At 51.2% G+C, this 10000-nt stretch overlaps 3 non-coding genes across 3 annotated transcripts in view; all 3 read right to left on the reverse strand.

Annotated features, from left to right (window-relative positions):
* LOC126320667 (large subunit ribosomal RNA) overlaps positions 1–331 on the reverse strand; it is a 4222-nt gene extending 3891 nt beyond the window's left edge. Inside the window, exon 1 of the ribosomal RNA XR_007558167.1 lies at positions 1–331. This exon is cut by the window's left edge and continues 3891 nt beyond it. This is a non-coding gene — a ribosomal RNA (large subunit ribosomal RNA).
* Positions 332–519: 188 nt separating this feature from the next.
* Positions 520–674, reverse strand: LOC126320671 (5.8S ribosomal RNA). The gene has a single exon (XR_007558169.1). It is a non-coding gene; the product is annotated as a 5.8S ribosomal RNA (ribosomal RNA).
* Positions 675–1029: 355 nt separating this feature from the next.
* Positions 1030–2922, reverse strand: LOC126320661 (small subunit ribosomal RNA). Its single transcript, XR_007558162.1, has one exon. It is a non-coding gene; the product is annotated as a small subunit ribosomal RNA (ribosomal RNA).
* Between the last annotated feature and the right edge of the window lie 7078 nt (positions 2923–10000).

Raw genomic sequence — 10000 nt, forward strand, 5'->3', positions numbered from 1 at the left:
TCTCAGATGGAGTTTACCACCCACTTGGAGCTGCACTCTCAAGCAACCCGACTCGAAGGAGAGGTCCCGCCGACGCTCGCACCGGCCGCTACGGGCCTGGCACCCTCTACGGGCCGTGGCCTCATTCAAGTTGGACTTGGGCTCGGCGCGAGGCGTCGGGGTAGCGGACCCTCCCGAACACCACATGCCACGACAGGCGGCAGCCTGCGGGGTTCGGTGCTGGACTCTTCCCTGTTCGCTCGCCGCTACTGGGGGAATCCTTGTTAGTTTCTTTTCCTCCGCTTAGTAATATGCTTAAATTCAGCGGGTAGTCTCGCCTGCTCTGAGGTCGTTGTACGAGGTGTCGCACGCCACACCGCCAGCCGGCTGTGCACGCTACCGAGAAAGCACCGGTATGCGAACCGCCAGGCGACGGGCGCGCATCGCACGTTTAAGGAGACGCGGCCGGCCACACAGGCGACCACGACACTCCCAGGCGCCCGAAGCGGGACAAACGCCGCGCGCTTCAGTATACGTAGCCGACCCTCAGCCAGACGTGGCCCGGGAACGGAATCCATGGACCGCAATGTGCGTTCGAAACGTCGATGTTCATGTGTCCTGCAGTTCACATGTCGACGCGCAATTTGCTGCGTTCTTCATCGACCCACGAGCCGAGTGATCCACCGTCCTGGGTGATCTTTATCTTTTCAGTTCTCCACCGTCTCTTTCAAGACAGTTGCAGAGGCGGGACTGAGGCGTTTGACGGCCCCTGTTCCATTACTTTGTGTCCAACGGCCCGACGGCCGATGGGCGTCGTACGGCTCCACACCGGAGCGGACAGGCACTCGGGCGAAAGTCATTCAAAACCGGCGCCAGGCGCCAGGTGCCGCAGGCCAGCCGCTCCAGAGCTTCAGCGCTCGTACCACACAACACCACTTGCGCTAGTTTTGAGAGGCACGCGTGGTTCCGCACGCGGCGCACGGCTACTGCCGTACAGGTAGCGTGTTGCGCGACACGACACGCACATCGAAAGACATGCAGTCTAGTCGGTAATGATCCTTCCGCAGGTTCACCTACGGAAACCTTGTTACGACTTTTACTTCCTCTAAATGATCAAGTTTGGTCATCTTTCCGGTAGCATCGGCAACGACAGAGTCGATGCCGCGTACCAGTCCGAAGACCTCACTAAATCATTCAATCGGTAGTAGCGACGGGCGGTGTGTACAAAGGGCAGGGACGTAATCAACGCGAGCTTATGACTCGCGCTTACTGGGAATTCCTCGTTCATGGGGAACAATTGCAAGCCCCAATCCCTAGCACGAAGGAGGTTCAGCGGGTTACCCCGACCTTTCGGCCTAGGAAGACACGCTGATTCCTTCAGTGTAGCGCGCGTGCGGCCCAGAACATCTAAGGGCATCACAGACCTGTTATTGCTCAATCTCGTGCGGCTAGAAGCCGCCTGTCCCTCTAAGAAGAAAAGTAATCGCTGACAGCACGAAGGATGTCACGCGACTAGTTAGCAGGCTAGAGTCTCGTTCGTTATCGGAATTAACCAGACAAATCGCTCCACCAACTAAGAACGGCCATGCACCACCACCCACCGAATCAAGAAAGAGCTATCAATCTGTCAATCCTTCCGGTGTCCGGGCCTGGTGAGGTTTCCCGTGTTGAGTCAAATTAAGCCGCAGGCTCCACTCCTGGTGGTGCCCTTCCGTCAATTCCTTTAAGTTTCAGCTTTGCAACCATACTTCCCCCGGAACCCAAAAGCTTTGGTTTCCCGGAGGCTGCCCGCCGAGTCATCGGAGGAACTGCGGCGGATCGCTGGCTGGCATCGTTTATGGTTAGAACTAGGGCGGTATCTGATCGCCTTCGAACCTCTAACTTTCGTTCTTGATTAATGAAAACATACTTGGCAAATGCTTTCGCTTCTGTTCGTCTTGCGACGATCCAAGAATTTCACCTCTAACGTCGCAATACGAATGCCCCCGCCTGTCCCTATTAATCATTACCTCGGGTTCCGAAAACCAACAAAATAGAACCGAGGTCCTATTCCATTATTCCATGCACACAGTATTCAGGCGGGCTTGCCTGCTTTAAGCACTCTAATTTGTTCAAAGTAAACGTGCCGGCCCACCGAGACACTCAACTAAGAGCACCCTGGTAGGATTTCAACGGGGTCCGCCTCGGGACGCGCAAGCACGCCTTCGGCTCGCCCCACCGGCAGGACGTCCCACGATACATGCCAGTTAAACACCGACGGGCGGTGAACCAACAGCGTGGGACACAAATCCAACTACGAGCTTTTTAACCGCAACAACTTTAATATACGCTATTGGAGCTGGAATTACCGCGGCTGCTGGCACCAGACTTGCCCTCCAATAGATACTCGTTAAAGGATTTAAAGTGTACTCATTCCGATTACGGGGCCTCGGATGAGTCCCGTATCGTTATTTTTCGTCACTACCTCCCCGTGCCGGGAGTGGGTAATTTGCGCGCCTGCTGCCTTCCTTGGATGTGGTAGCCGTTTCTCAGGCTCCCTCTCCGGAATCGAACCCTGATTCCCCGTTACCCGTTACAACCATGGTAGGCGCAGAACCTACCATCGACAGTTGATAAGGCAGACATTTGAAAGATGCGTCGCCGGTACGAGGACCGTGCGATCAGCCCAAAGTTATTCAGAGTCACCAAGGCAAACGGACCAGACGAGCCAATCCGATTGGTTTTGATCTAATAAAAGCGTCCCTTCCATCTCTGGTCGGGACTCTGTTTGCATGTATTAGCTCTAGAATTACCACAGTTATCCAAGTAACGTGGGTACGATCTAAGGAACCATAACTGATTTAATGAGCCATTCGCGGTTTCACCTTAATGCGGCTTGTACTGAGACATGCATGGCTTAATCTTTGAGACAAGCATATGACTACTGGCAGGATCAACCAGGGAGCTGCGTCAACGAGAGCTGAGCAGCCGGCCGCCCGGGAGTGTGTCCCGAGGGCCCGCGCGAACACGCAAGCGTCCGCTCAATTATTCTGCAAACAGGAGGAGGCTGAGCTCCCCTGCACGATACACCTCGAAACCCTCTCAGGTCCCGGCGGCGCGCAGCGCCGTCCTAAGTACTTGGTCGGGTTCGAGAGAGGCGCAATCGCCCGGAGATAGGCGAGTAGACGCTTTCAGTGCGAACACCCGTGCTCCCAACTGAGCTTGCCGCTGCCGACAGAGGCCCGGGAGCGTGCTGTCGTGGCATTGCCGGCGGGAAACAACACGCGCCACCTACGGTGACCGGCAGCTCCAACGCCAGCGCCACAGAAGGGCAAAGCCCCACTTGGGTGCAGAAGCGAACTCTCCCAGCACAGCGCACGCGCCAACACGTCCGCAGAGCTGCGATACAAACCACCTGCGAGAACCGCCGGGGGCGACCGAGCAGCAGACGGCGTCGCGACGCCGAGTGCCGGGCGGCGGCGCATCCTCAACGCACACAGTCCGCAATCGGACCAGCACACTGCAGATGTCCACCGCGCTTCGCACCGGGCTCGGCAGAACCCACTTTGGCCGCCTGGCGCCGCGCGCCGGGTGCGCCGGCGCGTAGCTGGGACGCCAGCCGGGCCCGTCGGCCGGCGCTCCTGCCACTGGGCGCCCCCCACCAGCCGGCTGTAGTGCGTGCGCTCACGCAGCGCGCGGCCAGCACGCCGGGCGGCCCCCCCTCACCGGCCGGGGACTGTCCCACCAAGCCACAGCCTCGTATCGCTTCATACCCACATGGCCAACTCAGGTTCGGGGGCATGGCGGGTACCGCCGAAACAACCGGTTCACAGATGTACCGATCGTCGCTATCACCGATGCACCTGCAGCGCGAACAACCGCTCAACAACTGATTTCCAGTTCATTTGCGGATCTTTGGCAGCAAACGTATACGTCAATCTACATTTGCGAAATCTACGATTCTGGCATGCCTGCATGTTATGTGTCACGACACGCTACATCAGCCCACATACACACTACGGCATGTACACGAGAGAACACGTGGAAGATGGTCCGCGCACGTGTGCAATGTCCCTTGCGCGGTCGACTGTCAACCGGCCTCTGTAGCATGTCGCAGATGTGGAACGCGGTCCACCGTGGTATCATGTTGTGTGGGGCAATACGATTAAATAGGAAAACCCTCGTCGCTACATCAACAGACGGCTCACGCTGATTCCCGGCAGAGGGAGGGGGGCCAACATGCAATACTTTCGTCCGTACCTACCACATGTCTGTACGGCGTAAAACAGTGCAATCTCGCTGTAATGGGGAGACGAGACAAGTAGCATCGTGCACAACATATGGCCCTTATGATTCGCCATTGTAGGGCGCAGCCGGTGTACGGTCAAGCATGTGCCACATTATGTCACTCAGTACGTAACGACGGATGATCAGTGTGGGTTACGCGTACATCAGCGGACAGTCCACACAGGCCGTACCACAACGTACACTGACTGCATCGACAACCGAATGCAACTGAACAGCTGCAAGGCTCATTTCACAAACAAACGCCTGACCGACCAGCTTGGAAGGGCAGGAGGGGAGGGCGATAGTCGTTCTGTAGCGTTACACCCTTCCAGTGGTTAGCGGGACTGTGTAGAAAGTACGCAACACTCGAAAGACATTTACGTGAGGGTACGCACCATGGCATCGAGAAATACACATGACACCAGAGGATCCAAGCAGTGAACTATGTTCAGAGGGTTGCTGTTAGGCAAAGCTACATTCCTGTGACGTTACATGTGACAGTTAAGGTGCAGTGTAAGTTAGGTTAAGGTGCAGTGTAAGTTAGGTTAAGGTGCAGTGTAAGTTAGGTTAAGGTGCAGTGTAAGTTAGGTTAAGGTGCAGTGTAAGTTAGGTTAAGGTGCAGTGTAAGTTAGGTTAAGGTGCAGTGTAAGTTAGGTTAAGGTGCAGTGTAAGTTAGGTTAAGGTGCAGTGTAAGTTAGGTTAAGGTGCAGTGTAAGTTAGGTTAAGGTGCAGTGTAAGTTAGGTTAAGGTGCAGTGTAACTTAGGTTAAGGTGCAGTGTAACTTAGGTTAAGGTGCAGTGTAACTTAGGTTAAGGTGCAGTGTAACTTAGGTTAAGGTGCAGTGTAACTTAGGTTAAGGTGCAGTGTAACTTAGGTTAAGGTGCAGTGTAACTTAGGTTAAGGTGCAGTGTAACTTAGGTTAAGGTGCAGTGTAACTTAGGTTAAGGTGCAGTGTAACTTAGGTTAAGGTGCAGTGTAACTTAGGTTAAGGTGCAGTGTAACTTAGGTTAAGGTGCAGTGTAACTTAGGTTAAGGTGCAGTGTAACTTAGGTTAAGGTGCAGTGTAACTTAGGTTAAGGTGCAGTGTAACTTAGGTTAAGGTGCAGTGTAACTTAGGTTAAGGTGCAGTGTAACTTAGGTTAAGGTGCAGTGTAACTTAGGTTAAGGTGCAGTGTAACTTAGGTTAAGGTGCAGTGTAACTGAGGTTAAGGTGCAGTGTAACTTAGGTTAAGGTGCAGTGTAACTTAGGTTAAGGTGCAGTGTAACTGAGGTTAAGGTGCAGTGTAACTTAGGTTAAGGTGCAGTGTAACTTAGGTTAAGGTGCAGTGTAACTTAGGTTAAGGTGCAGTGTAACTTAGGTTAAGGTGCAGTGTAACTTAGGTTAAGGTGCAGTGTAACTTAGGTTAAGGTGCAGTGTAACTTAGGTTAAGGTGCAGTGTAACTTAGGTTAAGGTGCAGTGTAACTTAGGTTAAGGTGCAGTGTAACTTAGGTTAAGGTGCAGTGTAACTTAGGTTAAGGTGCAGTGTAACTTAGGTTAAGGTGCAGTGTAACTTAGGTTAAGGTGCAGTGTAACTTAGGTTAAGGTGCAGTGTAACTTAGGTTAAGGTGCAGTGTAACTTAGGTTAAGGTGCAGTGTAACTTAGGTTAAGGTGCAGTGTAACTTAGGTTAAGGTGCAGTGTAACTTAGGTTAAGGTGCAGTGTAACTTAGGTTAAGGTGCAGTGTAAGTTAGGTTAAGGTGCAGTGTAACTTAGGTTAAGGTGCAGTGTAACTTAGGTTAAGGTGCAGTGTAACTTAGGTTAAGGTGCAGTGTAACTTAGGTTAAGGTGCAGTGTAACTTAGGTTAAGGTGCAGTGTAACTTAGGTTAAGGTGCAGTGTAACTTAGGTTAAGGTGCAGTGTAACTTAGGTTAAGGTGCAGTGTAACTTAGGTTAAGGTGCAGTGTAACTTAGGTTAAGGTGCAGTGTAAGTTAGGTTAAGGTGCAGTGTAACTTAGGTTAAGGTGCAGCGTAACTTAGGTTAAGGTGCAGCGTAACTTAGGTTAAGGTGCAGTGTAACTTAGGTTAAGGTGCAGTGTAACTTAGGTTAAGGTGCAGTGTAACTTAGGTTAAGGTGCAGTGTAACTTAGGTTAAGGTGCAGCGTAACTTAGGTTAAGGTGCAGCGTAACTTAGGTTAAGGTGCAGCGTAACTTAGGTTAAGGTGCAGCGTAACTTAGGTTAAGGTGCAGCGTAACTTAGGTTAAGGTGCAGCGTAACTTAGGTTAAGGTGCAGCGTAACTTAGGTTAAGGTGCAGCGTAACTTAGGTTAAGGTGCAGCGTAACTTAGGTTAAGGTGCAGCGTAACTTAGGTTAAGGTGCAGCGTAACTTAGGTTAAGGTGCAGCGTAACTTAGGTTAAGGTGCAGCGTAACTTAGGTTTAGGGGCCAACGTGGGTTAGGTTAGGGGCCAACGTGGGTTAGGTTAGGGGCCAACGTGGGTTAGGTTAGGGGCCAACGTGGGTTAGGTTAGGGGCCAACGTGGGTTAGGTTAGGGGCCAACGTGGGTTAGGTTAGGGGCCAACGTGGGTTAGGTTAGGGGCCAACGTGGGTTAGGTTAGGGGCCAACGTGGGTTAGGTTAGGGGCCAACGTGGGTTAGGTTAGGGGCCAACGTGGGTTAGGTTAGGGGCCAACGTGGGTTAGGTTAGGGGCCAACGTGGGTTAGGTTAGGGGCCAACGTGGGTTAGGTTAGGGGCCAACGTGGGTTAGGTTAGGGGCCAACGTGGGTTAGGTTAGGGGCCAACGTGGGTTAGGTTAGGGGCCAACGTGGGTTAGGTTAGGGGCCAACGTGGGTTAGGTTAGGGGCCAACGTGGGTTAGGTTAGGGGCCAACGTGGGTTAGGTTAGGGGCCAACGTGGGTTAGGTTAGGGGCCAACGTGGGTTAGGTTAGGGGCCAACGTGGGTTAGGTTAGGGGCCAACGTGGGTTAGGTTAGGGGCCAACGTGGGTTAGGTTAGGGGCCAACGTGGGTTAGGTTAGGGGCCAACGTGGGTTAGGTTAGGGGCCAACGTGGGTAAGGTTGCCAGAGATGTGTCAAATCAGGATGTACGTTTGGCTGGTGTCAGGTGGTGGGTTGGTTCGATGTCTTTACCAGGGGTGTGGCCAAAGGGTATTTTATTACTTGTACCTTTTGTGTTGTGGCGTGGCGTTGCGTCTTGTGTTGATACTGGGTGGACCACTGTGGGTGTTGCTGGCTGATTTGAGCTGCGTTGTTTGCGGGTGATGTGAGACATTGTGTCTTATTAGTGGACGTCACGTTCCTCTTGTCGTTCTTTGGATAGTGTCCTGTGGCAGCGAGGATAAAATGGATGTTGTTGAACGCTAGTGCTTTGGTGCTTTCGCTTTGTTACACACGGAGTGGACTGTGAGATAGGGTGACTGGGTCGAGTGCGGTTCACACTGTCCTCCCCAGTTTACAGTATGTATCATCTATGTATGTGGTCCTGCATCATTTACTAAGGAGGGACGTCAGACGACTGAAATATTAGTTATGTACTGATGTAAAGCAGAATGCTTACCTTCCACCAGTGGGCGAGTATCGACTCTGCCCCAGCGTTGCCACCGCAGGAAGCGGTGTCGGAAACACTACCCGCACACCGTCACCACTGTGCGGGGGCACGGACCCTCTATATCCTCAGCGGCGCACTCTTTGCCACCGGGCGTCACGTCTCGCGGCCCGCCGTCCAGAGCATGTATTGGGACAATTTTTTTTTTTTTTTTTTTTTTTTTTTTTTTTTTATACAATTTATTGTTAACATACAAAGACCCACTATCTGGGTTACTAAAGTGGGTTGTTAATCTAAACAATACTACGTTGTTACAAGTAGTGTATTACATACTTAACGATACATGCACATTTAGTAATTACATACCGGCCTCTTAGCCGCTCCGGAATGCCAGGAGCGTTGCCCGTCCCTAACCGCGAGGAGGTGGGCCGGGCTCTACTACCTAGGAAACCACTACTGTGTTATCTACATTTTTTCTACCCTCCACCACCCTTTATTTACACTTAATGTACATAAAATTCTACTTCTACAACTACTACAAAATTACAAAACAAACTTGCGCTTCTGCGCCAAAAAGACAAACAAAATTATTTACAATACAAATAAAACACAGAAAGAACTGAATACAATTGCTCTACTTTTATATTAGGGTATTAGTATCTAGTTGTGCTTTTGTACTTATTGGGTTTTGTTTGGATCTGCAGAAGGCATGCAATCCTAGGAACCACCCTTAGGGCATCTCACGCGTCTATGTTTCCATAGACCGCAGAGCCCTCTGTCATCTTCCTTCTTGCCCTCTTACAGTTCCCAGAACTTAGTGCGGCGCCAGTGGGGCGGACAGGCGCCATGCGAACGGAGATCCAGAAGGCATGGCCACCCTCCATTCCACCACTGACAGATGGATGTATGGTATTTGTCACTTGTTTCGCCGCGCAATGCTCCTCAACCTTGTTGAGGAGTACGGCTTTTCCCTAGTTTAATGTTGGTAGTTCTCCTCGAAAATTAATTTTGCAAATTGTGACACTTGGTCAACTAGACATTGTAAAGTGTTATATTTCTCAGGGTTTCTCAGAATGTTCCTGACTGTTTGGTCTTGGATTTCAAGCCTTAGCTCTGAGGCGACTGGATCAAAGTCGGGACATTCAAACACTACGTGCTCGGGCGTCCCCTCAGGGGCGCCACAAACGCACTCAGGTGTCGGACGACTTCCAATCCGATGGAGATACACAGGATATGGGCCGTGTCCTGTTAGAAAGTGTACAATGCCTTGAGAGGGGACGAAGTGTTTCATACGTATTCTTTCCTGAATACTTGGAAGGAGGTCATAGACACGCCTTCCTGTATCGGATGTATCCCATTGTTGTTGCCAGAGATTGATCGTTTTTTGTTTAATTTCTTTTACATTGTTGAGGTGTTCACCCATTATTAATGTGACTTGTTGGTGTTCTCGTTTGGAAAGCCAGTACATTGCAGCCTGCTGTCTGATTAACAGATCTAAAGGGCAGAGTCCCATGATTAGACACAGTGCATCTGTGGGTGTTGTACCAAATGCGCCTACACACCTTAGTATTACGTTGCGCTGTATCCTTCTTACCATAGTGGCAGGCTTGACCTGAGTGAGTTTGTGGGCCCAGGCACTGGAGCCGTATCCCACGATTGGTACCAAAACACAGTTATTATACATTTTTGTTGCAATCGGAGGGAGATGGAAACGCCGTTGGGCTATACTTATTAATTTGTTTAGTACTGCCAGAGCCTTAGAGGCAACATGATTTATGTGTGGGATGTAGCTCCAGGCTTCGTCTATGAAGACGCCCAAGTACTTTGCAGCGCGTGTTCTTGCGACTATACGGTTATTTAACCTTATAATAGGATCTCTGGCTAGTCTGCCTTTTAACAAGATGATACTTGATTTTTGAGGCGCGATTTCCAGTTTTGAATTTTGACACCATTGTATCAGAATTTCGGATACATGGGCCGCTCTTGTCTCAATCTCGGCACGGCTGTCGCCCTCAACGAGAACGAGGAGGTCGTCTGCATACGCCACGACTCCTAATGTCATGTTGTTCCTTTCTAGTGTTTCCAGTAATGGGTCCATATTCACGTCCCAAAACAAAGGGCCGCACACAGAACCCTGCGGACAGCCCTTTGAGATGTTCTTAGACACCACGACACCAGGAGCCGTGATTCTGGCGACTCTATTTCTGCAGTAGT

Source organism: Schistocerca gregaria, unplaced genomic scaffold (assembly GCF_023897955.1).
Source record: "Schistocerca gregaria isolate iqSchGreg1 unplaced genomic scaffold, iqSchGreg1.2 ptg000739l, whole genome shotgun sequence".
NCBI lineage: Eukaryota > Metazoa > Arthropoda > Insecta > Orthoptera > Acrididae > Schistocerca > Schistocerca gregaria.